Source organism: Palaemon carinicauda, chromosome 1 (genome assembly GCF_036898095.1).
Source record: "Palaemon carinicauda isolate YSFRI2023 chromosome 1, ASM3689809v2, whole genome shotgun sequence".
Taxonomy (NCBI): domain Eukaryota; kingdom Metazoa; phylum Arthropoda; class Malacostraca; order Decapoda; family Palaemonidae; genus Palaemon; species Palaemon carinicauda.
Genome location: NC_090725.1, coordinates 335,105,005 through 335,132,504, shown reverse-complemented (window position 1 = coordinate 335,132,504; position 27,500 = coordinate 335,105,005). Strand labels below are relative to the sequence as shown.

Here is a 27,500-nt window from a genome sequence, read left to right as displayed (position 1 = left end):
ATACTTCCCTCAACTGCTTTGGGGTGGCATGTTGTTGCTCATCAACATCATAGTATCTGAATGGTGCACAGGTGAATATATATTATCTAAGCTAAGTTAGCAGGCAGAGTGAATACATATACAGTTCTCTCTCTCTCTCTCTCTCTCTCTCTCTCTCTCTCTCTCTCTCTCTCTCTCTCTCTCTCTCTCTCTCTCTCTCTCTTAATAAAAATACATTATAGAAAATTATAGATCTAGGAAGGGGCAGAACAAAGCATGGATAGGATGCAATCTTGTGATGGTTATTACCACAAAAAGTGTCTACAGTCGGCCCTCGTTATTTGGGGTACAGAGTACCATATAACCAATTACATAAAAGTTCATGCATTTATGGGAATGTGGTGCTGCTCAAGGCCTAACATTTTCAAACTGGGCACTCTCTTTTGCAGTTTCCCCTCTTACACAATGCAGTAATAAAAATAGAATATACAGGAAAACTTTACAACTAATATATGTAAACTATTCAGTGATAAATCTTTTGCATAGAAATTCTAATATTAAAAATTATTAAGAGGCTCATACATAGAGCATGGTGAAGTAATATTTGATATGTTAGACAAAATTCTGAAGAAAAGTATATATGTGCATTACAGTTGTAAGGACAGATTATCTCTCTCTGCTATGAAAATTTTAAAGATCTTGAAATTAGATTACTTGCTGTATTGTTATTTAATTACTGTATGCTTGAGTTTATTTTTATTAGAAGAATTATTTCAATGAAGAAAAATAAGGAAATTAGAATTATAAAGAGATTATGATAATTGGTAACTTTCTTATTTGTTAAAGATAAATTTTACTTTATTTTTCAAACAAATCTTTTCAAAACTGTCTTTTTGTGATTATATGAATTGTGTTCGATTATAATAAACTCGGAAGTTTTGATTTCTTAGTATGAACCTTGGTAAATTTTTCTCAAGTTGAAGAGGACTGGCGATTAAAGTGGGACAGATTTCATGTTCTTATCTTATGCACACACTGGTCTTTTAACCTAGAAAGATGTAAAATTTTGTACAAATTCCATGTTAAAATGGGAATTTTAAAACTCTATATTTCTTTATAATTCCATATATTTTATTTTAATAATTTGGTCCATGCACACATTACTATTGGCTCTAAAAGTAGGGAAATACTACAGAAGCCACTTTAACATTGCATCAGCTCTACTTTCTTGAGGAAAATGACAGAATTGTTGGTACCAAGAAAAGGGAAGACATCTACTTTCTTGAGGAAAATGACAGAATTGTTGGTACCAAGAAAAGGGAAGACAATTACATAAAATACAAAAGTGAAAAATACGTAAAATATAAAAGTGAAAGTGCTACAGCAAGAGGATTTTCTCACATAACTTTAGGGCTGGATACCTGTGACAGTCCTCTATAGCTATCTACGAAGAAAATTAAGCCTTGCAGTATTCTACAATTCATGTCTTCATAGTTGGAGCATTTTTTCCAGCAGATCGCAGGCTTCCTCGTCCACCTCTGCAGAGAGAAGTTTCTCACAGTCTCAACATGGAAAGTCTGTCACTTAACCTTGTGCGAGCTTTGAGCAGTTTTGACTACCCTGTGACCTCGGGCCCCAGAGTGGGGCGTCTCTTCCTCAGGTCTCTTACACATGCGGTGTACGAGCTCCTGAAAAGGGCATCTGAAAGGGATGTGACCCTCAAGAAAGCCTCTGTTAGCCTTAGGATTAGTGAGAAGAGTAGGGGAATTTCACAGTCTCAGTTTGGGGTCAAAAACCAAAAATTGTCAGCCCATGACCCCTGCTTTAAGACTTTTTCGAATCCCTCTCGTTGAGGGGATCAAGATGACATTCTTCTATATACAGTTAGGGCCATGGTGGGATGTCTAAAGGGAATTTGTTCCGTAACTGAAATACAAACCACGCTATTTAATATGGGGTTATTACTTAAGGCGTAGCTGAAATGACGAGCCATTAGAATTTTAACGAGGGTTTACTACCCCACCACTAGTTAGGGAGGATAGCCTGCTACAACCCCCCCCCCCCTCACACACACACCTGTGATTAGCTCGCTTTGCTCTCGGCTCGGGTGGTAGGCAGACGTGTCCGCTCTCGCCCTCGCCTCTTTGACTGCCATATTAATGCTTTTGTCTTATTTACTTATTTTTCTTATGCTTGGAATATATATATAAACATTATGTTTATGTATATATTTCTGTATAGAAATGTAGTAAGTTTTCTTTTCAGTGTTTGTGCTGTGTGTGTGATGTACGACAACGACACTTGTGTAGTGCAAGGCCACCACAGTTCCACTTCATGGGGAACGACCTCTCCCTCTGGTCCTTCGGTCTTCCCTTCGGCTTATTTCCGTTAACTCGGCCGCCGCAGGGGAATAGTCATCGCCTGGACTCTCTTCATTCATCTATTATCTTTGCTTTGCCTCTTTTCCTACGGGAAACTTGGATTTTTAGCGAAGGGAATGTGGCCTTTTTTTAGATTGATTACGGTCTCTCTCTACTCGAGGTCGTTCACCCCTTACTACAACTACGTACTATTATGATAGCTCCTTTCCCGTTGCGGGTTAGGTTGCTATTTCCGTTGTTTGTCTCGATTATTTTTAGTGAAACCTAATTGTCTTTTAACTTTTTAGCTGCTCCGTGGGGAACACTTCCCTTCGGGGGGTCAGTGGTTCTCACTTTTAGTGTATACAGTATTCTTAGATGATTTAGAAAATTATAATTCTGTTATAATTCTGTTTTTATTACAGCTCTCCGCCCCCCTTCTCCCATGGATGTCATCTGGGGAAGGAGGGCGCATACTTAATTCTTATTTTATGTTTTTCCCTCGAGGTTTCTCTTCGGAGTTCCTCCCTGGGGAATTTCTGTTAAAATAATTATTTAATTTTATTTTCCCAGTTAACTATGCAGTTCTTCTTCGTTCGACTAAAGAGTGCCAACGAAGCAGAGCCTGCTGTGTCTGCCGAACCGTCCTGTTCATGACTGGGGAATCTGCTGTCGCTGCCGTCCCTCAGAGGACGTCGTCATGGGCGTTATCCCTTCTCTTAGAAGTACTCCCGTGACAACGTGCCAGCACTTCAGATCATCTTAGAATGCTAAAGGAGGTTCGCCTCCAGGGGTTGGACAACTTCCCTTCCAAGGGAGGTTTCCTCCCCAGGTGTGAGGTTTTCTCCCTTCAGAGGGTGACCTTCTCATACCTTAATAAATTAATCGCCTTCGACTACTGTTGCTGACCTTTGGCCAGACTTTTCTCCCCCCTTGCTGAGTTTCTCTTCCTTCAGGGGTGGAGCACAGTCTCGGCAAGTCTCTTCTACGAAGTGTTCACCTCTCTCGTTCGTGAGAGAGGCCACTCATAGAGACTCCTCTGCTGAGGATCATTCATGATAGGTCAGCTTGCTGATCCAACGGTCCTACCGTTCCGTCACCACGAGTGTCTTCAGGTCTCTTCTACGAAGTGTCGCCTCGCTCGTTCGCGAGAGAGGCCACTCATAGAGACTCCTCTTCGGAGGATCGGATCGTTCTTGATAAGTTCAGCTTGCTGATCCAACGGCCCCAAAGGGATTCACCACGTGTGTCTTCAAGTCTCTACTACGAAGGGCGCCTCTCTCGTTCGCGGGATAGGTCCCTCATAGAGACTCCGCCTCGGAGGATCAAGCAGAACTTCCAGTGACCTCTACTTTGTGCTGCAACGTGGTCCTTTGGACTTCGGTCCTGGACTCTAGCACGGACCTTTACGGTCCCATCGGTGGATACTTGCCCTTCCAAAGGGCACATCCCGGTTCCTGATCGTCTTGCCAGCTGACTTACTGATCTACCGGCGCAACCTTGCGCTGCAACGAAGGACTTCGGTCCTGGACTCTAAAGCAGTCCTGCTTACGGTCCTCATCGGGGGATGCCCGCCCTTTTTTAAAGACACATTCCAGTTCCTGATCGTCCTGCCAGCTGACCCTTCAACCTAGCGCGTAAACGTGCGCGCGCTCGCCGATCTTCTTACGCGCGCAAGCGCCAACGATCTTCTTATGCACGCAAGCGCCAACGATCTTCTTATGCGCGCAAGCGCCGACGATCTTGTCCACGCGCGGGTACCGATGGTCTCCCGCGCGCACGCCAATAGTCTTACGCGCGCGCTCTGGTAGTCTTGCGCGCGTGCCAACGTCAATCTGATTCCTGCACATTCTATGAAATCTCGCCCGCCTGCCAACATTCTGGCCCGCACGGGCTCTTCATTCTGATCTTGCACGTCAATTTGATTCCCGCACACTCTATGAAGTCGCGCGCGCGCTCGCTCGCCAATACCCTCCAACGCGCGAGGCTGCTGGACAACGCACGGTAAGGGCGCCATCACCGCATTCCCCCTCCCTGCAAGCACAGAACAGCGTGCTTGCCGGTAGGGGGGAAGGTTCCAGAAAGGTCCAGGGACATTTCTTCCTTATTTTCCTTCTTCTTACAGGTGACTCCTCCAGAGGGAGTGTCTGACAGCGCAGCCGTCAGCCCTAGTTTGGGGCTCTAATCAGAGCGGTAGCACAGGCTTTAAAGCCTGTTCTCTCTGAGTTGGGCCACAAATCCTTGGCTGCATCTACTCCCCTGAAGAGGGAAAGAGGAGTTTCGGATGCAGTAACTTCTCCGAGGACGAAGCTGTCTCCTCGTAAGTCTTCGAGGCAGGCCCCCTCCCCCCTCAGACTTTTCTCCCTCCCCTTCGGACAAAGATTTCCCGTCCTCAGGAGAGTCACGTGAGGTGAGAAGTTCCCCCATCACACTATTGAGGGAAACCCCACCTCGCTTGGTAAAGCCTTCTTGAATAAGGGTGGAGAAGAGCCTGCCTCCGTCGTTGTTAGAGTCCTGCATCCAACCCAGGACGGAGTCAAAGGACTCCAAGACAATACCGGGAGGCCCCTAGCACCGGAATCTACAGGCTCAAACATTCTTCTGTTATGGAAACAAACTGGTTTGAGCTTAAGGACGGGGAGGAGGCTGCTGAGAGGTGAAGGAAGTCACCAAAACTGCCTCCTACATAGGGCTTTGACATTCAAGCCTTATAAACCTCCAGCACCCCAGCAGCCATGTCCCACCAAAACAACGGCAGCGAAGGCAGTGGTATCTAAGCCTTTTCTGGTCAAGGACAAGAAAGGCAAGAAGTCCTAGAGGGAGCAGCCGACGCCACAAACGCTAGGTCCGCAGTGGGAGGAGCCTACAAGGTTGCGCAGACAGGTGGCAGGAACTCTGGGCCGATTCCTGGACGATTTCCGTAATCAGTCAGGGATATCGCGTCCCGTTCACAACATCTCTACCTCCCCTGAGGACGAATCCGGTGTCATTTAGCTCCCTTGCCATGGGATCAGCAAGGGGGCGGGCCTTTAGGGCAGAGGTCCAGATTAAAGCAAACTCCGTTCAGAATGGAGACCGCAAACAGGGTCAGTTTTGCAGTGAAGCCGCAAGACTTCAGGTGTATACTAGATCAGAAGGACAGGTACTTCCAGATCCCAGTCAATCCGTCTTCAAGGAAGTACTTAGGATTCAGCCTAGACCACAACGGGTACCAGTTCAAGGTGCTGTGTTTCGGTCTCTCCACAGCACCACAAGGTTTTACCAGAAGTGTTCACCCTAATATCATCGTGGGCACACAGGATTGGCATCCGTATCCTCCGTTAACTGGATGACTGGCTGATTCTAGCAGACTCAGTCATCCCTTCTTCGACCCCGAGACAAACTTCTAGGACTTTGCCAGGATCTGGAGATCATGGTAAATCTCGAAGTACACTCTGCTTCCCACTCAAAGACTGGTTTACCTAGGCATGATTATAGACACCAATCTCCACAAAGCCTTCCCATCAGACGACAGGATAGCAAGGCTGAGAAGGGTCGCAAGCCCTTTCATCAGTCGAGAAGAGCTTCCAACCCAATCGTGGTTACGTCTCCTCGGTCACCTTTCATCCTTGGCTCGTCTAGTTCCCAACGATCACCTCAGGATGAGATCTCTAGTGGCGGCTCAAGTCCTGGTGGAATCAAGGTTGCGATTCCCCGGTCGTCATGATCCTTTTGGGTCCTGCGGAACGGATGGACCTCCAGTGGTGGGTGACAGACGAGAACCTACGAAGAGGAGTAGATCTTCTCGTCCTTCCCCCAGATTTAATGCTGTTTTCGGACGCCTCAAAGAAAGGGGGGGCCCACGTTCTGTACCACAGGACCTCAGGCCTGTGGTCAGAATCAGAAAAGTGCCTCCATATAAATCATCTAGAAATGAAGGCCGGTTTGTTGGCCCTTCCGCAGTTCCAACAATACCTGGCAGGTCACTCTGTGGTGGTAATGAGCGACAACACCATAGTAGTGGCTTACATCAACAAGCAAGGAGGTACCTTTTGCAAAGCAGCTATCCCATCTTGCAGTAGAGATACTGAGATGGACCGGAGTTCGCTCTATTCTACTATCGGTGCGTTTCATTCCAGACAAGAGGGATGTGCTCGCCGACAATCTGAGCAGAGCGTCTCAGATAGTGAGTATCGAGTGGTCTTTGTGTCATCTTGTAGCCAACAAAGTCCTGACTTTGTGGGTTTCCCAACTGTGGATCTGTTTGCGACAGCGCTGATCTTCAAGATTCCACCGTACTTCCCCCCAGTCCCGGATCCCAAGGCACTCTGGCAAGATGCTTCCCAACAACGGGGGGGACAACATCGTGTACGCCTTTCCCCCGTTCTGTCTGATGAGGAGGGTACTCCACAAGACCAGATTATCGGTCAGTTTTTCAATAACCCTCATAGCTCCGCTATGGCATCACACGGAATGGTTTCCGGACCTTCTGCAATTCCTAACGGAACTTCCGAGAGAATTCCTTCCACAACACAATCTACTCAGACAACCACATGCCAGCATCTTCCACAAAGCTGTAGTTTCGCTACGACTTCGAGCCTGGTGACTATCCAGCATCTCCTCTGAGAAAGGAATTTTCGCAACAAGTTGCGATTAGAAATGTCTAGACATCTGCGAAAATCATCCGCATCTGTCTGCCAGGCAAAGTGGAAAGTCTTCGGTGGTTGGTATCTTGGAAGGGGTATCTCTCTACTAGGTGCCACTATTCCAGCAATAGCGGAGTTCCTCGTGTATTTACGGGAAGAAAAGGCCCCTTTCTGTCTCGCTGGTGAAAGGCTATCACTCGGCCTTAAGTCTAGCCTTAGGCTCAAAGGAATGACCTTTTGTTCCTCGCTGGAACTTTCCCTCCTCATACGAGCTTATGAACTTACCTGCCCTCAGTCGGATGTGAGACCACCTCCATGGAACGTGGTTCGGGTTCTCAGGTCTCTTAAGAGACCTCACTATGAACCATTATGCAAGCTTTAGTTCGCCACCTAACTTGGGAGACGGTGTTCTTATTAGCTTTGGCTTCGGCCAAGCGAGTCGGTAAACTTCATGGTCTCGTATGACATAGCCCATGCAAGGGTATGGAGGGAAGGTAACGTTTAAACTCGTCCCTGGGTTTGGTGCTAAGACTCAAAATCAGGGGGGGCCGGGCGCTTGGTTCGACTCCTTCTGGATTCGAGTCTAACATTCTGTAACAGATGTCCCAGACCTTCTTCTACTGCGCCCAGTAAGGAGTCTGAGGTTATATCTCGGAAGAACGGCTACAGTCCGTCCCCAGGTGCAAACATTGTTAGTCCTGGGAGGATTAAGAGGAGGGTCACCAAGAACACCATCTCGGCATGGATTCGTAGGGTGATCCATCTGTCCCTGAATCCAGACCCTCCTCCATCATGTCACCCTAGAGCACATGATGTCAGGGGCGTAGCTACATCCCTGGCCTTCAAGAGAAATTTCTCAGTGGTGCAGGTCCTTCAAGCTGCGGTGTAGAAGCATCAAACGACCTTCACAGCCCACTACCTGCACGACGTGACCCACAGGAGGCTCGATACGTTTTCTATCGGCCCTGTGGTGGCTGCGCAACAGCTGGTTTAAAACCTCAGGCTCCTTAGTGGACAAGTAGCAAAAGGTTGAGGGCATTGTTACCTGGTCTTAGTCTGCATGAATGAAAAGATTTGTCTGGCCCTTACTCTTTTCTTCATCTTCCCCTCTCTTTGGGAAAGCAGCATCATGGGTTCTCTGCACAGCTGACCTCAAACCACTGCAGGTAAACCATGTTTCCTTGTGTTCCGAGTATTTAGATAATACTGTCACGTCACCATACCCTGACGAGGTGGTATTGGGAGAGTCCTAGCCTAAAGTTTCCTTCTAAGGGACTACAGGTCAACTTCCTAGGACGAGTCACACTTCAGACCTTCACACACCGCTTACATAGGCCACAGCGAGGTGTAGGAACTCCTTATTGCTGAGTGCTGACACACTCAGATACTGAGTCCCCGGGCAAAGCCAAAAGCCAGTACTGGCTGTGACTTGCCACCCTTCCTAAGGGGTGAGTCACCCATATTAAATAGCGTGGTTTATATTTCAGTTATGGAACAAATGACAAATTCGTAGGTAATTTGTATATTTCCTAACTATACAAACCTTAGCTATTTAATCAAACTCCCTATCCCCCGTGAAGTCCTACCTCTAAGCAAAGTGAGCTCATCACAGGTGTGTGTGTGTGTGGGGGGGGGTAGCAGGTTACCCTCCCTAACGCACGCTAACTAGCGGTGGGGTAGTAAACTCTCGTTAAAATTCTATTGGCTCGGCATTTCAGCTATGCCGAAAGTAATAACCCCATATTAAATAGCTAAGGTTTGTATAGTTAGGAAAAATACAGATTACCTACGAATTTGTCATTTTACAGTGTAGGTCTGAATTTCGCCCATTCTTTGTTAGCACAAAAGAAAGAGGAGGAAGTGAGCAAGAACACTTTCTTCAGCCCTTTGGGAAACGAAAGCAGGAAGTAGCTTGACTGTCCGATAGGTGGGTAGGACGATCTGCCTTGCCCATCTATTATTGCCTAACCACTTTATTAACAATTCAATGGCCATTCCGGCTCGTGCTGATGTACTTCGTTCTATAAAGAACATTGGTTTGTGTCGCTATGAAAAATGCAAATTGCTTTTAACATTTTCTACTCCACAGTATTTTATGCTGCCCATTATAGTTCATGTTACAGATTATTTTTTTTTTTTTTACCTTGATTAAAGAAAATTACCTTGGTTTCAATTTATCATTTCAGAAAAAAAATGAAGTCTGTGCTCAGCTGCTTTAAAACTGTGAAGAATTTTCGCTATTATGGCACCGCTCAGTTCAAACCAGCTCTCGTCAGGTTAGTTATTTCAGCCTTTGAAATTATAACCCCTTTAAAAAATTTTTCTAAATTCCAGAATCTTTTTGTTATAAATGCTTTATAACTTAAACTAGAGTATCTTATAATAAAATAAGCCCTTCAGTAAACAAAAAATATTAGGGTCAGTCTTTCAGGTATGCATTGTCGCTATTGGTACCCATTAGGAATGGCTAATTAGATAAAGAAGTTCATTGGTTCCTACATATATACAAATTATCATCCTTGAGTAGGAGTTTGTTCCATAACTGCAATACAAACCAACGCTATTTATAGGAGTATAGATTACTGTCGGCAAAGCTGAAGGACAAGTCATTACACTTTTAGCGAGGGTTAACCACCCATACCGCTAGTTAGCAGAGTGTTGGAGGGTAGTAGCTAAACTTCTCACTCGCACACCTGTAACTCGCTTTACTTTTGGCTCGAGGAGAGAGACCTCTCTTTCCTCTCTCCAACTAACCAGCCTTATGACTTTTAATCTTATTTTTTTTTTTTTTATACAGTGTGTATGAAAACATTCTTTGTTTTTATATATATTTTAGACTTTATTTACAGTGAATGTTGCTGTTTGTGTGACAGCGTAGTGCAGCAGGTTCTCAAGGATGGAAAGCCTCCCCTTAAGACCTATCTCCTTTGGACAGTAGACATTGGCTGCCGCTGTAGGGGAGTCGTCATCATTTGGGTACTCCTCTGTTTTGATGTTGTTACTGTTATTAGAGTAATTTATTGTTCATGTTTTCTCATCGTTTATTTATTTCCTTATTTCCTTTCCTCACTGAGCTATTTTTTCCTGTTGGAGCCCTTGGACTTATATAGCGTCATACTACTGTAACTAGGGTTGTAGCTTGGCTAGTAATAATGGTGATGATAATAATAATAATAATAATAATATTAATAATAATAATAATAGTATGTTGACAGACACACTTTCTCCCCTTACGACCTATCTCTTTTGGACAGTAGACATTGGCTGCCGCTGCAGGGGAGTCGTCATCGTTTGGATACATCCTCCGTTAGGATGTTAACGTCACCCTCCCCCCTACGTGTTCTTAGAGGGAATTTGCTTGCGGCCTTCACAGAGCTTGACTTCGGTCTTCCTCTTTCTCACTGACAACGCCGCTCACTTTACGTGGATGGCCAGCAGATCCACTGAGGGGGAAACACTTTTCCAGTTCGTGGGTGGGATTGTGCTTCCAAATGGTTTTCTTCATTAATTAATTGAAATAATAACTGTTTGTGATTTAGATTTTCAGCTTTGATTCCGCTCTCCTTCTTGGTACAATGGTCCTATGGCTTTTCTTGCTGGCAGAGGGTGCGCATGACTTCGCTTGCCCGCTCCCCCTCTGGGAACCCTCTTCCTGCCAGAGGGTTGAGTGGTTCTCCCGAGTAGTTTGTGTTTCTTAGCTGAATTAATTAGTTGTAATTCTTCTTTTGTTACAGTTTTTTACGCTGCTGCTCTCCTCCTCTCGTCGATTGGGCTGGGGAAGAGAGGGCGCAGTCCTTAATTTGTGTCTCTTCTCTCGTGAGACATCTTTTCTGTCCGCGGATTAGGTGCTTCTACCGAGGAAGTTTTATCTTGCATAATTTCGTTTTTTTTAAATATTAAACTTAGCCGGTGAATATATAATAGCTGACGTCTCCGACGGCTCGACAGAATCCAAAAACTCGCGAGCGATCGCCATGAAGGTAGTGGGTGTGCCCACCAGCGCCGACTATCGGCCAGATACCGCATATACATGTAAACAGCTCCAGTTCTTCTCTGTCGGTTTCATCGACAAGTCGATTCCACTCGCTATTATGACCTCGAGTTTTCTACCGAATTGGTGAAGTACTTGGTTTTGGTTTTATTGCTTTCGCCGTGTTGGATTATTCAATACTATCCTCAAAAGAAATGCTTTTGAAAGGAGAGTAAAAGTGTTTTGCCCTTGCTTTTTTATCTCTGGTTTTTTCCATAGAGTAAAGATGGCCGACCCTTCCCTTAGTGTACGGAAGTGTGTTTTAGGCTTTTAGCAATTATCTTATCACGTTATAAATTGTTGTTGTTAATTATAGATTTTCCTCTATATATTTTATATCTCACCCGCCTTTATTAGGCCTCTTCGATTAGCTTTCCATTTATACTAAACATCAAGATAAATTTTATGTTTTGTTTATATGCGGCCTTACCTATTCCTCCCCTAGTCCGAGAGTAGGCGGTCCTAAATTGGAAACCGAAGTTAAACAACGTTGAGCCCATTCAACTTTTCGTTAAATTTAAATCATTTGCTCTGTAAGAGTTATGAAATTAATATTTTTTAGTAGATATTTTATGAAAGATTTTCTTTGAATAGTCTTCGTGCTGTTTCAAAGATGAACTAACGTTTGGTTTATTTATGCTACGCAGTTTGCGCTCTATCGTTACGATAGAGAAAGAGAGAATCACGGTTTCACTTTGCAGAAAGAGTAAATCGATTTTGACGTTTTGTTCATTCTTCTTTTAAACTGAAGTGTTTTAAATACTAATTTAAAGGAACTTGTTAATTTTCAATTTCTTAGTCCTTTCAGTTTTTTCCTTTGGTCAAATAACCTGTTTATTGACGAAGGGTGAGTGGGCATTTCTCTTCTGTGTGAAATCAAGAGAGAGAGAGAGAGAGAGAGAGAGGAAGAGAGAACGTTCCGATCTTTATTCTCGTCCCAAGCGAGTAACGTTGTTCTCGATTCAGTTTTTTACTCTCGTCCCAAGTCTCTGTACGGGGAGAAAGGATAAAACTTTTTTAGTTTTTATTCTCGTCCCAAGGCACTGTACGGTGAGAGATTGAAAACGTAGTCTTTAATGAACTAGAGTTTAGTCTCCTCCCCAGTCACTGATCCTTTTTAACTTTATATATTTCCGTTTTATTCGATATATATGTTTACTGATTTTTGCTTGTACTAATGTGCTTACTTTATACGACTCATTTCGCAATTATAACATTTTGATGTAAGGGAGAATTGCGTGCTTCAGGTAGAAATCAGTTTTATTCATGCCTAATGTGAAATTATTGAAAAATACGATATCAGTGAAGTAAGTGCAAAAACAGAAAATCGTAGTGATAAAGTGATAATTGCGCAGTGTTTTTTAGTGTTGCGACCGAGGGTTCGTCTGTTCGTGCTTGTCGTTCACCTAGTCCGAGACCTCTTTCAGGCTCCCATGCTCCAGGGAGAAGTAATGTCGTAGGACTTATGGGGACGAGGGGCTTTAACCAACGAACAGACGTTCCCTCTATGATATCGGGCGTGTCTCGCAAGATCGCCCCTACCATAAGACGAGCGAGGCTGTTTTCTCCTCGTCATCCGAAGGCTTCTCGCAAAAGAAACCTTGAAGCAAAGTTTCTAGACTCTTAAAGCGGAAGTCAGTCCCTTCAGGACAGGTCCAGCGTCCTGGCTGTAGCCATGGGGACAGCTCTGACCCTTTGCAGTCGTCGGAAGACGGTTCGCCTATTAAACGCAAGCGTAACACGGGGTCCGAGGGTCGCGGTAAAGGCAATGTTTTGCCAACACAGACGTTACCGTCGTCTCGGCCCGTTCCGACTCCCGTTGATCCTAAATGGGTTGTCCTGCAGGACATGCAGACTAAGCTTGCCTCCCTTATGGAGAAGTATGACGTTGAGCAGGTTCACGATGAACCTTCGCTTTCGAGTCGCCGTTAAGCTAAACGAGACTCTGGCCGTCAGCCGCCCAAACGAGCATTTACTCGTCCTTTTGACGTTATGAAACGTGATGTCGGTAGTTTGTCACGTCAGTCACGTGACTTGGATCCTCACTCGCTGCAGTCCCGTGTTGACTTTCAGCCGCTGCCGCAGCCTCGTGTTGACGTTCAGCCACTGCCGCAGTCTCGTGTTGACGTTCAGGACGTTCGCCAACCAGCTCAGTTGCCTTGTTTTGACGTTGAGCGTCAAGCACCGCAGTCAAGGGTTGTTTTGACTGCTCAGTCTAGGCAGTCAAGGCAGTCTCGACTTGACGTCGAGCGTCCATCAACTCCTGTTGTTGTTACTGGTCAGTCCTTTCAGCAGCGACATGACGTCGCTTCCTTGACTGCTACTGCTGCTCCTTTGCGTGTGGACTTTGCCTGTCAAGCATTGCCACCGCGGCAGGTCTCTCCTTTTCATGAGACTCGGCAATTGTCGGACGAGGTTCCTTCAGATGAGGAAGTTGCTGATCCCCCTCCTACTGATATTCCCTTGGGGACTTTGTCAGACGGAGAGGAGCCTAAAGCTGCTCAGCCCTCTATGGACTTTAAATAAATCATGCTGATTTTTAAGGATTTTTGTCCGGACCATTTTGTAACTGCTGCTCCTCGTTCTTCTAAACGTCAGAGTTTACACTAGGCCTAGCTACTTCGAAGCCGTTGTTTTCTAAGCTAATGCTCTCTCGCTCTTCCAAGAGAGCTTTACGTTTGCTAGGCGACTGGTTGATCACCAGGAGGAGTTTGGGGGAGACAGCCTTTGCTTTCCCTCCTTTTAAACTGGCTTACATTATAGAGCGAGCGTCTGGTATGACACGGGAGAAGTTCTCGGCTTGGGAGTTCCTGCCTCTGCCCAGAGAGACTTCTCAAGCCTCATAGACTCTCCCCGGCGCCTGGCCATGAGACGCTCCAAGATTTTATGGTCGGCTTCAGAGCTAGACCATCTCCTGTTAGGAGTTTTTCGAGCGTTTGAAGTTTTGCTGTACAATTATGTCATGCATGAACAAGGCTATCAGGGATGGCTCCAATGATCTGACAGCCACGTTCTCTGCAGGAACAAGACTATCAGGGATGGCTCCAATGATCTGGCAGCCACGTTCACTGCAGGTGTACTTAAGATGTAAGTGCGCTCAATGTGTTCATTGTCAAGACAAACTTCACGATGAAGACTACCAAGCTGTCTTGACAGCATTAAGAGAAGGCGACTGGATGGTCTCTCTCGACCTTCAGGATGCATACTTCCACATCCCGATTCATCCAAACTTTCAACTACATCTGAGGTTTGTGGACGGGAAAGTAATGTACCACTGTCGAGCACTGTACTCCGACCTCATTCCTGCTCCTCTTGTTTTTACAAGGCCCTTGCAAAATGTAGCAAGCTTTCTACATTTTTTGAGGATTCAGAGCCTCCCTTTATTTTGACGACTGGCTAATCAGGGCGTCGTCATTATATCGCTGTCTGGAGAGCCTCTAATGGACATTAGACCTAACCAAGGAGCTAGGTCTCATAGTGAACGTAGAGAAGTCGTAACTTACAGTACCCCATCCCAGACTATTCTTTTTTTGGGAATGGAGATACAGTGTCTGATTTTTCGGCCCTTTTCGTCTCCCGCAAGAATGGAACGAGCTCTGTTAAAAGTCCTTCACTTGCAAGAAAAAAACAGTTGCTCTGTAAGAGTTTGAACTAGCCTCGTGGGAACTCTTTCATCGCTGGAGTAGTTTATCTCTCTGGGGAGACTCAACCTATGCCCTTTCCGATTTCACCTAAAACATTGGAACAAGGAGAAGGGCTTAGTGAGTATCTCTTTCCCAATCTCCAACTCAGTCTAGACATGTCTGACTTGGTGGGACAGCAACATCAGACTTCGAGAAGGTCTTTCTCTTGCGATCAAGAACCCAAACCATGTGTTGTTTTCAGATGCATCGGATTTGGGTTAGGGAGCTCCACTGGACAGTCTGGAAGGCTCGGGTCTTTGATCCATGGATCAGAAGGAACTCCATTTAAGGCAATAACATCTCTCCTTTGGCGAGATTTGTGCAAGGAAATGAATGTCTTGGCGGACGGCCTCAGCAGAAGAGGACAAGTCATCTTCATGGAGTGGACGTTGCATAAGACGGTGTGCGAGAAGCTATGGATGACATGGGGTCAACCCACCATAGATCTTTTTGCGACTCTCTCTGACAAAGAGGCTCTCGACTTACTGCTTTTCAGTTCCAGATCCAGAGGCAGCCCACATAGACGCTTTCCTGCTGGACTGGTCTCACCTGGATGTTTATGCCTTTCCACCTTTCAAGATCCTAGACAAGGTGCTGCAGAAGTTCACCTCTCACGAAGGGACCAGGTTGACATTGGGTGCTCCACTCTGGCCCGCGAGAGAGTGGTTCACAGAGGTACTTCAATGGCTGGTAGACGTTCCAAGGAGTCTACCTTTAAGGATGGATCTCTTATGGCAGCCCCACGTAAGGAGTCTTCATCAAAGCCTCCCCGCGCTTCGTCTGACTGCCTTCAGACTATCGAAAGACTCTCAAGAGCTCGAGGATTTTCGAAGGAGGCAGCCAGAGCGATTGCGAGAGCTAGGAGAGCATCTACCATCAAGGTCTACCAGTCGAAGTGGGAAGTCTTTAGAGACTGGTGCAAGTCATCATCCATTTCCTCTTCCAGTACCTCTGTAGCCCAAATTGCAGACTTTCTCCTACATCTGAGAAATGTTCGCTCCCTCTCAGCGCCCACTATTAAGGGCTACAGGAGCATGTTGGCATCTGTGTTCAGACATAGAGGCTTAGATCTGTTCAATAATAAAGATCTCCAAGATCTCCTTAAGTCCTTCGAGACCTCTAAGGAGCGTCGTATGGCAACTCCTGGATGGAACTTAGACTTGGTCCTAAGGTTCCTAATGTCCGACAGGTTTGAGCCATTACATTCAGCCTCCCTGAAGGATCTCACCCTCAAGACGCTTTTCTTAGTGTGCTTGGCTTCGGCTAAAAGGGTCAGTGAGATCCATGCCTTCAGTAGGAACATCGGCTTTTCTACAGATAAAGCCACATGTTCACTTCGGCTTGGTTTTCTTGGCCAAAAATGAACTGCCTTCTCGTCCTTGGCCTAAGTCATTTGATATACCTTGCCTGTCAGAGATCGTAGGCAACGAGCTTGAAAGAGTGCTGTGTCCAGTTAGAGCTCTGAAGTTTTATTTAGCTCGGACTAAATCCTTACGAGGTGGATCTGAGGCCTTGTGGTGCTCAGTTAAGAAGCCTTCATTGCCTATGTCAAAGAATGCTTTGTCATATTTTATTAGATTTTTAATCCGAGAGGCTCATTCTCACTTGAGTGAAAAAGATCGTTGCTTGCTTAAGGTTAAGACGCACGAAGTAAGAGCTATAGCAACTTCCGTGGCCTTTAAGCAAAACAGATCTCTGCGAAGTATTATGGACGCGACCTTTTGGAGAAGCAAGTTGGTATTCGTGTCATTTTACTTAAAAGATGTCCAGACTCTTTATGAGGACTGCTACACACTGGGTCCATTCGTTGCAGCGAGTGCAGTAGTGGGTAAGGGTTCTACCACTACATTCCCTTAATTCCAATATCCTTTTAATCTTCTCTTGAAATGTTTTTAATTGGGTTGTACGGAAGGCTAAGAAGCCTTTCGCATCCTTTTTGATTTGGCGGGTGGTCAAATGTCATTTCTTGAGAGCGCCCAGATTAAGGGTTTTGATGAGGTCCTGTTGTATGGGTTGTCGCCCTGGATACTTCAGCTCCTGGGAGTCTTTCAGCATCCTAAGAGGATGGCTGGGCTTCGTGAGGAAAGCGGACTAACAAGGCAGAGTAATCGTTAGAGTCAGCTTCCTTACCAGGTACCTATATTTATTTGGGTTTTGTTATGATATAACTGTCAAAAACTCTAAGCATATGCGCCGTAAACTGTATTAATACTGGTCTCTACCCACCACCACGGGTGTGAATCAGCTATTATATATTCACCGGCTAAGTTTAATATTTAAAAATGATATTTTGATTATAAAACAAATTTTTGAATATACTTACCCGGAGCTGTTTACATGTACTGTATATGCGGTATCTGGCCGATAGTCGGCGCTGGTGGGCACACCCGCTACCTTCATGGCGATCGCTCGCGAGTTTTTGGATTCTGTCGAGCCGTCGGAGACGTCAGCTATTATATATTCACCGGGTAAGTATATTCAAAAATTTATTATATAATCAAAATATCATATTTTTCCTCAGTCGCAATGCCGTACTTTTTCGTTCGGCTAAGATAGCCGATGCAGAAGAGCAGTGCTGTTCGTTCCTGTGGAGTTTGCTGTCACTACCCAGTCTCTTTCCTGTTCTCCTGCACCTGTGGCAGCTCCTGATCAGCAGGCTAATCTCGAGGAACTAGCTCCGGCTACGTTTTGATAGGTATCGCTCGATGCAGACCTTCAACTTGAACAAGGCTTGTTTATAGGGAGCAAAGAGCACTGCCCGGGGGTCTGCCTCTAGGAGTTGGGCTACTTTCTCTTCCGAGGGAGTTTTCCTCCCCGGGTGTTGTTCTATTCTCCCTTCTGAGGAAAACTTCCCTTTATCATCTCTGTCTTGCAACATTCCCACTTGCGGGGCAATTGCTGACAGCTACCCCCATACTCAGCCGACTCTTCCGTCGGGGGCGGAACAAAGTTTGAGGCAAGTCTCTCCTACGGGTGATCACCCCTCATTCGGGGGAGACCACTCATAGAGACACTTTTTCAGAGACTTTTCAGAGATCTTTCTGCTGAGGAGGATCGTCATCATTATCGCCGCGCTAATAGTCTTCTTTGTCGCCTCAGACATGCTCTTTTGCCTTTGGCAAAGAGATATTGGTTTGGCTCGTTGTCGACATCTGCCGAATGATCTTTGGAGGATCGTCAAGGACGGACGAGTCTTGTCAGCCTCGCCGTGCACCCTCTGGTTCCCAACCCTCGCCTATCTCACCGGACTCTCCTCATACTCGGCATTCGCCAGCCATGAGGCGTTCACCTGTCCAAAGCTCCTCTCCGACCTCTCACCATCGAACTGCTGTTTGTGGCCCTTTAGCCCATCTAATCTCCGGTTTTCCCAACCTGTAACCGATGACTGGGGTATATCGCCGATTGCTAGCTCGCCAATCGTTTATCTCCAGCTTACCGATCACCGGTCCCTCCCTAGTTTGCCGATTGCCGACTGCTACCTCATCTTTCACCGATTGTCGATCTCCAGTCTCGCCGATCACTGATCTCCTGCTCTCCAATCGTCAGCTTGCTGATCACCAGCTCGCCGATCGCCAGCTCACCAATTGTCGAACCATACTGCTGTTCTTCAAATAATCGATTGTCGAGAGCCAACTCGCCCAGTGTCCTCTACTTCGGTGGCTCTCCCTCGTAGAGTTGAAGGAGTTTAATGCAGTTTTCCTTCTTGAAACCTGATCTAGCACTCTCCATTGATGATTAGGTATTGCACGATGGTTACCCTTGGCACTTTATACCCTCCTGGTCCCGACCTTTGTCCGTACCTATGGACTCTCCGCAGTCTTGTCGTTCGCTAGCCTCGCGGTACTTGACAGACCATCACTCCTCGCTATCTGCTCGCCAACAAACTCCGGTTCGTAGCTCACCAGCTGGTTCCAGCCATCTGGTTGATCATCCATCACCGACTCGTCTACAGGCTGCTGCTCTTTGTTCGCCGACGGTGGTCTGTTTGCGATCATTTCCTTCGGGTTACCGCTCTCTTAAGGGTCACAGCCCTTCCCTGGGTCACCAATCATCAGCGCACTGACCCGTCGACCTCCGACTCGCCGATCACCAGCAGCCCGCTGCTCGCCAGCTTGTCAGCAGTCTTCGGCTGCTCACTGGTCACCTTTTTGTCGTTCACCAACGACTCGCCGTTCTCCAGGATTAGAAAGTAAATGACCTGAGCCTCGCATTGCTCGTTGTTCGCCAATTCGCCGATCGCCTAGATGATCGTCAAACGACCAAAAGTCTCCATCAACAGCTAAGCGTGACCTCGCTGCCTCAGTATAGCAACCTCAGGAACCAGCCCTCGATCGTCACCAACGTTCGCCAGAAGACACCACTCTAAAACGTCGCCATTCGTGGGAAGAGAAGGTTACTAAGCCTTTTCCTCCTCGAGCTTCAGAGCTCCCTCCAGAGAGACATAAGTCTTCTCCCCATTGTTCTCCTTCGCTTTGTTCTCCTCTCCGCAAACGATGAACATTGCTTTCGCTGGGGAGAGCGGAAAAAAGCAGTAGGAGTTCAAAGTTCCGAAGGACCCCCTTCACAGCCAATTCCTTTTCCTCAGAAGAAGACATCAGCACTGCAGCCTTCTTCGAGAGCTTCTTCGACAGTGGATAAGACTTCCTTGTGGAGGCCCTCTTTGTCATTCCCTTCAGGTGAACTTTCCGATAGTGCCCCATGGTTTGGCGCCTTGGTTAGGGCTGTCATGCAAGCCTTCGCGACAGGTATCACACCTGCTTGTCCATCGGAAACTCCCAGGATCCCCCTGGATGTCTTCCTCGCCTTCTACGGACCCAAGGCAAAAATCCACGATTCTTTCCCGCAGAGAAACTTCGGTTTCTTCCTCTCCCCTGAAGCAGAAAAGAGGTGTCCCTGACGAGTTAGTCTCGTCCAGGGTAAACCTGAACCCTGTCAGGACATCTAAAGGAAGGTCAAGTGTCATCGTGCCCTCACCTCCACAGCCAGCAGTCCAGGTGAAAGTTTCTCGCAGGGAAAGAGTCCCTATCCGACTCTTTCCAGCCCTCGCCCATCAAGGAAGTCCATTGAGAACTCAGGGTAGCCTCGAAACTTGTGGAAGATACGATCCTTTCCCCTACGAGTGACCAACACAAGTGTGTTCCACCTAAACTATCCATGTTAGAGACCACCTTCCCTTCAAGGAAAGAGTTGAAAGATACTGTTGAAAACCTCATTGAGGATTATGAGCCCTGGAGCCCCTCTCCAGCCGGTCTTCATCCGGCCACTCCAACGAAAACCACGACCCATCCCGAGATGATGTCTTGTGGGTGGAAGATGCCTTCGCTGCTAGTCCTACATTTTAATCTTTCGCACGTTCGACAAGACCTCATCAATCTCCGTTGAATCCAACCTCTTCAGGAACCCAGGTCCTTTGGCACCAGGTATCTTCCTTTCCTCTGCTTCTCTAAGAGATCTGAGCAAGAGACTGTCCTGATAAGGAGGTTGCAAGATGAGAATCTCATTCAGGGAGTCAATCTCCTCGGTTCTTCTCCGAATTGATTTCTCCCTCTAGATTCATCATAGAAAGGGGGGGGGGGTTTGTGCATGCTGTATCACTTGGCCTCTGGGCTGTGATCAGAGCTAAAACGGGACCGCCTCTTAAACCTCTCAGAGATGAGGAGAACCTTCCAACGGGCAAGAGATACTACCCCCCCTTCGAGGCGATCTCTGTTTGAGCTCAGGCTTGTTTCTCATACAACGCCCAATGTCGACCTTCATCTTGGGCTAAAACTCCGGGATGGGAAACATAGAATACTGCTAAGAGGATTGTCTTTAGGTGCTGGAACTCTCCCTTCCGTTGTGGGGAGTATTACCAACTACTGCAGGAGGATTCTTCCAGCGAAGATAGGGATTCATCAACTCCCCTGCCAAGGGAATTGTTCCTCCACCAGCCACTATGCAGCAATCTTCATGCTTGCTCGAAGAATCGCTGACAGCAGCAGCAAATGGTAGTCACCTTTCCCATCTGAGAGAGAATTTTCCTTTTCCTGGTTCGTTCCACGAGAATTGGGTTCGCCCATTTCCCGCCATTGCTCTTCAGAGCAGGCCTCATCATCAGCAGTCTTGTCTCGTTGGAAGACTCGTCTCACCTACTGACGTAGATCCTGAAAGATGTACAGGAATTGGATTCATCCATTCCCCGCCCTTGATCTTCGGGAAGAGGCCATCAGACTCATCTCGCCAACGAGGCTCGTTTTGCCCAGCAGACTCGTCCCATCTGCAAGATTAGTCTTGCCCAGCAGTCTCTTCTTGCCTAGTCGACTCGTCTGCAACTTCTGACGGAGATCCCAAGAGAATCCCCTCGTTGACTCTAAACAACCACGTGAACATCTTTCACAAAGCAGTATCTCTGCTGCAACTTCACAGCTGGATGCTATCCAACTCCTCGCTCAGGGAATCTCCCGCAACAGATTGCAAAGAGAATGTCTGTATACCTGGGTAGATCTTTGTCTTCGGCTAATCCACGCTAAGTGGACTTTAAGTTGGTACAGTATTATAGAAGGGTATCCCTCCCCTTGATACTACTAGGCCAGCATTAGGGGTCCTCCTCGACTACCTTTAGGAGGAAAGCTTCTCTTTGTCCCGGCAAGGAAAGGCCACTGCTAGTCCTTGAGCCTCGCCTTCAGACCGGAAGGAATTAACGATTCCCCACGTCGGTATTGCCCCTCAGAGTTTTAACCCAACGGACCCTTAGTCGTAAAGGAGACCTTGTTCCAGGACTCCAAGCAGCAGAGGTTTCCTGACCTTCATGACAGGTCACCTGCTCGTGTTTGCTTATGCCAAGAGAGTCGGTGAACCCCAGAGGTCACCCTTAATGTCTCTCATTCACGACGATGGGCCAAGTAATGCTCGACTTAGCTTTTGGCAGCTCAGCTCCCAGAATCCAAACCCTTCGGTCTGGGAGTCCGTCACAACATCACCAATGATCCACATCAACGGTTACTATGCCAAAGAGAAACTGGAGGCCCTTCCTCAAAGAAACTACGAGAGCTCTCCCTGAGTGTCAATACTCTTCATCAGCACGGAGAATATAAAGAGGAGGGTCACGAAGAACACCATCTCTGCTTGGATTCCCAAGGTCATTGACATCGCTCTGAATGCAAATCCTCGTCTGTCTCTTCGACCCAGAGCACACGACATCAGGGACATTGTTACGTCCCTGGCGTTCAAACGAAACTACTCTGTGGCGCAGGTTCAACAAGTGGACATGTGAAAGCGGCAAACGACCTTCACCACCCACTAAATGCTAGACGTACCACAGAGGAAACTTGTAACGTTCTCTATCGGTCCTGTGGTGGCTGCACAACAACTGGTTTAACACCTCAAGCTCCTTGATGGACAAGTAGCAGTAGGTTGAGGGTCTTTGTTTACCCAGTTTTAGTCTTGAGTGAAGGAATAAGGCTGACTAGCTCTTTGATTTCTTCATCCTCCCCTCTTGGGGAAATCAGCATCCAGGGTCCTCTGCACAACTGACCTCAACCAGTTATTATTATTATCATTATTACTTGCTAAGCTACAACCGTAATTGGAAAAGCAGGATGCTATAAGCCCAAGGGCTCCAACAGGGAAAATAGCTCAGTGAGGAAAGGAAAAAAGGAAAAAGGGATTTTGACGAAGGAGAAATCTATTTCTGGGGAGAGACCTGTGACGCCCGGTGAAACCCTTCCTGGTTATTTTTGTACGGACCCACCCTTTCCTTGCCAAGCCATATGTTCTTGCAGAAGGATGACCTGGAGAGCGCGAGTAGTAGGTGTCGGTAGGGTAGCTCAACTGTATTCTCTAGGGCCTGTCACGGCCCTCCCCTTTGATGAAGGGATTATCTAAATGGAAGACAGCCTCTGAATAGTGGTTTACACACGCCCTTGTTAGATATACTGTACGACACCAACAAGGTGCTCGCGCGAGGGTTGTAACCTCTGCATTCCATGCTTTCATCTTTCTCTAGTATATTTGGAAGATTTATATTAGAAAAGAAGGACTTTTCACCGGCCGTCACAGATCGACCCAGAAATGAAATATTTCAAGTAGAGTAACAACATTAAAATAAATATCTCCTATATAAATTATTAAAACTTGTGTAACCTGGTATTGTGTCAATACTGTTACATCCCCATACCCTGGCGAGGTGGTATTGAGAGTATTTTAGTGACCTCATAAGATTCCTATGACTCGGAAGAACTCTTGCCTTGACAGCCACATTGCTAGTATCATTAATACACAGCTTGTGTAGGCCCCAGACCATGCATAGCAAGGTTTTAGCGCGGTGTAGGGTTTCCACCCATTATGTTCTAACACACATAAGGGGAATCCCCGGGTAAAAGCCAAAAAAGCCAGATTGGCAGGGACGTCCATCATACTAACGGGTTAGTTAACCCCTATCAATAGCATTGGTTTGTATTCCAGTTACGGAACATATGACAAATTTGGAAGTAATTTGAATTTTTCCTAACGATACAAACCTGTAGCTATTTATACAGATTTGCCTGCCAACCCAGTTTCCCTTGAAGTCCTACCTCCAAGCAAAGAGAGTTACAGTCACAGGTGTGTGAGTCAGAGGGATAGCTACTATCCCCCACCCCTCCGCTAACTATTGGTGTGGGTGGTTAACCCTCGTTAAGTCTAATGGCTCGTTTTTCAACTTCGCCGAAAGTAATACCTATATAAATAGCTACAGGTTTGTATCGTTAGGAAAAATACAAATTACTTCCAAATTTGTCCTTTTATTTCAGTGTATCTGGAACTTGGCTATTAAAATTTAAAACGAGGTGTCTTTAGTTACTGGCAGGTAGTGGAGAAGGCCTGTCCTCACGCCCGCATATTGAGTAGCCCCAGAAAGGTACACACTCTGTGCTTAACAAAGCCCTAGCTGTTTTAAATTTCTTTTTTTTTTCAGAGTGTATCTGTGTGATTCTGATGGAGGTGACAATCACAGTGTAGGTATGAGGTCCTGGCCTAGTAAGCCTGGATGCAAATTATTTTCCTTTGTGTCCAGGCAGGAGGTGAACCCCTTTCTCTTATGCCCTTTTTGTAAGGACATGACTGTTCACAGGTATTCCCTGTGGCGAGTGCAATGGTTGGAGTACAGTAGTAGAAGAAATAAGTTGAAGAGAGTTTGTTCGGCTAAAGTCTTCAAGTTCTCTTATTTCACCCTCCAGTATTCGGACTTCTGTGCCCTCTGCTTCCCTTGTGGGGATAAGGCAAAAGAAGGAAAGTGAACCCAACTCCTGGCCTTCCCTTGGGGCAAGCTCTGGGACAGGCAGACTTTTCACCTTCCCCTGCCATCACTTAGGCTGACTCCTCCTCCTCCAGGGTCCATGCCCTTCTTACCTTCTGGCCTTCACTAGGCACATGTTTTATGTTTTTAAATATGTAACTTCCCTGGTAGTTACATATATATAGCTTAAATCTTGCATTTTAACGCGTCACGACAGAAAATTCAAATTCGTGGCGATCGCCGCCATGACAGTAGGTGGTCATACATGAGCGCCATCACTCGTAGGCTATCAGCACCATTCCCAACATTCTTCAGAAATTCTCTGCCGTTGATCGAATCAACACCTCTGAAATTCTTTTCGCTGCTAATTAACTTTTCTACAATTTGGTGAAGTACCTTTTGTGTGATTATTGTTAACGACTTTCGTCACTTGTTTTTGGATATTCTTTTGACTTTTCACTATCGATTTAAATGGACTCCGTTGGATTTTGACCTGGACTGTTTTTTCCGTTTACAAAGTGGCTGACTATCGTAAGTGTACTAGAGGATGCAAGACACGTATTCCTAAAGCCGCGGTTGATCCACATTCAATATGCAGTGGTTGCAGAGGTCAGGTTTGTTCGTATAGTAACAGATGTAATGAATGCAAGTCTTTGTCTGATTTTGATTGGAATGATTTTGATCGCTAAATTAAGCAACTGGAAAGGGATAGAATTAGAAGGTCTAGAGCAACTAGTATACTTTCTAATAGATCTTCTGATGGAACTACAGAAAAAGAGGTTATGTGGAGTGCAGTGCATGGTTTGCAAAGCAAAATAGTGATAGTGAAATGGAGGGTGCCTCCGTTCGTGTCCGTCATAATCCCAGCCCGGGACCTCTTTCATGCTCCCCAACCCCTGGGAGAAGGAATGTCGAAAGGCCAAATGATATGTCAGACTTTGATCAGCGAACGGACGTCCCCTCGAGCGATCATGTTAACAATTTAAAGATCGCTCCCCCTCGTCATAGTAAAGATGAGGTTAAAATGTATGCGTCTTCGTCGGATGACGCAAAACAGAGACGTGGTTGGCGTCAACCACTACGTTCTAGACCACTCAAGAGATGTATGTCTCCTAATAAACCCTCTTGCAGTGACTGGTGTTCACCGGAGGTGTTCCTTTCGGACGAAGACGACGTGTCAGCATCGAAACAATTACTGTACGTAAGACGCATAGTCCGTCGGATGAAGAAGGTGTTCGGTTTACGTCGGTACACGCTCCTTCCCTTTTCCCAGATTGGGAGATTTCACAAGGTCTTTCCCCTGGTAACCACCTGGACGCAGACGCTAATACTGTTGACAATCTTTCACAACGATCGATACACGATTCAGATCGCGCACAAGGCGCGCTAGAAGTATCGACAGTTGACGATACCTCTCAGCGATCAGTACATCGTTCAGTTAGCGCACACGGCGCTCATCATGTATCTGATTTGGCTGAATTAAAGAGGTCTATTTAGTCTCCGTCTGATGCTTATGATTCTCGGGCAGAAAAATTACACCTAAAAGAATCTAAGGACAGCAATAAACCAAGAAAACGGTCTTCCGATAGTATCGGGCAGTGTAGTTCTCCGATACTCGGCAACGCTCCCTCTCGGCGTTCAGCTCGCGTTGCGGCAAGCGTTAGGGCGGACGCATGCGGCATTCTGGTCTCTCCCTCATGGCATTCCAGACGCAGACGCCAGTCTGGTCTTATGCGGACGCTGACAGTCAAAAATTGTCCTTTCAACAAGATAGTCAACCAGTTGTCTCACCTTCGCATTCTGCGGGACACTCGATTACCGCTCATGCGGGACGCTCGCTACACTCGGACAACTCACGGCAATCTGATCAGTCTGAAACCTCACGGCAACACGGACGCATGCGTCAGCCTGGACATATGCTAGACACAGGCAGTCAGGTTTTGTCCCCACGTCATAATAGACAAACAGTTGCCTCTTTTGCGCCACTGACCGGACGCGATACTGACGCTCCCTCACCGCTCGCAGCAGACGCACGGTGTTCGGGATGCATGCAGCAGATTGTTACTTCTCATGTAGACATACAGCATTCTCAATCTGGACTCATGTTGGACTCATATAATCAGGACTTGTTCTCGCATCAGGATAGACAAATTTTTGTCTCTCCTTCGCGAATTTCTGAACGCGCAACTAACACTTCCTCTCTTCACGCTGTTGACATACAACATGCGGAACGCTTGCCGGACGCACGCGAATAAGATGTACCCTCACATGGGGTTCACGATGCTGATATTATACATAAACGGGATGCTTCTTCGCAACTTGATGATATCCTTCACGAGATTCCTTCAGGACAAGGTGAATTATTTTTGGGAGACAATAACCAACAGGAGGACGAGATTTTGCCTCCTAAACATTCGAACCAAGGAATCGATGTTGCCTTAGCTGATTCAGAAGACGAATCTCGGGATTCGCTACAGTCGGCAGATTTTAAAGAATTCCTGACAGTTTTATCATCTTTATATCCAGAAGATTTTACACAACAGACGCCTCAAAGCCCGCCATCTCAGTTTTTGAAAGGCAGACCTCAAAAAACATCCTATTTTAAGAAAATGGTTCTATTACGTCCTGTTAAGAGAGCATTTTCTATCCTAAATCAATGGACAGCCAAAAGAAAGGATCTAGGGAAACCCGCTTTTTCCTTCCCTCCAACTCGTCTGGCCTCTAGATCTTGTGTGTGGTATTCGACTGGGGAAGTTCTTGGTTTGGGAGTTCCTGCCTCTTCCCAAGGAGACATCTCCAGACTTGTTGACTCATCACGCAGGTCAGCCATGATTAAGTCAAAAATAATGTGGGCTAATTCTGAAATGGACCATCTGCTGAAGGGGATATTTAGAACAATAGAAGTTTTCAGCCTTATGGACTGGATTATAGGAGCTCTTGCAGAGTCCACAGACCCTAAGAAAGAGGCTCAATTGCATCTGATAGCCTGTCTGGATAAGGCTGTGAGGGATGGTTCCATCGACCTTTCCGCCCTTTTCACGGTAGGAATTCTTAAAAAGAGGGCCACACTTTGTTCCTTCTTATCGGCAAGTTTGTCCTCTGTTCAGAAATCTGAACTTTTATTTGCTCTGTTGGGGGATCATCTTTTCCCTCCGGAATTAGTGAAGGATCTATCGGCAGCTCTGGCACAACAAGTTACTCAGGACCTGATCTCTAGAACTGCTAGAAAAGTTCTTCCAGTTAATTTTTCATCAACAAGACCCTGGACAGGGAAACAAAAGGAGACTCCTCCCACTCGTCAGCCCTTTCGTGGGAGATCCCCTTCAAGGGGACCTCAAAGAATTGCTGCCGGAGGTCAAGCTCGCAGGTTCCCTAGACAGCAGAAAAAATCAAGAAGGTGAGACACGCTGTCTCCAGACACTAGTGGGAGCCAGACTCTCACAATTTTGGCAGGAGTGGAGCCAAAGGGGGGCAGACTCATGGACAATCAAGGTCCAAAAAAGGGACACAAGATCCCCTTCCTGAATTTTCCTCCCATGACGTCGATACCCTCGGAGTTATCAAACACCC

General features: G+C 46.4%; 1 long non-coding RNA gene across 1 annotated transcript in view; it reads left to right on the top strand.

Annotated features, from left to right (window-relative positions):
* Positions 1 to 27,500, top strand: part of LOC137645694 (uncharacterized) — a 49,767-nt gene that overhangs the window by 1,897 nt on the left and 20,370 nt on the right. Inside the window, exon 2 of the long non-coding RNA XR_011045336.1 lies at positions 9,151 to 9,240. This is a non-coding gene — a long non-coding RNA (uncharacterized lncRNA). The remainder of the gene's footprint in view (positions 1 to 9,150; positions 9,241 to 27,500) is intronic.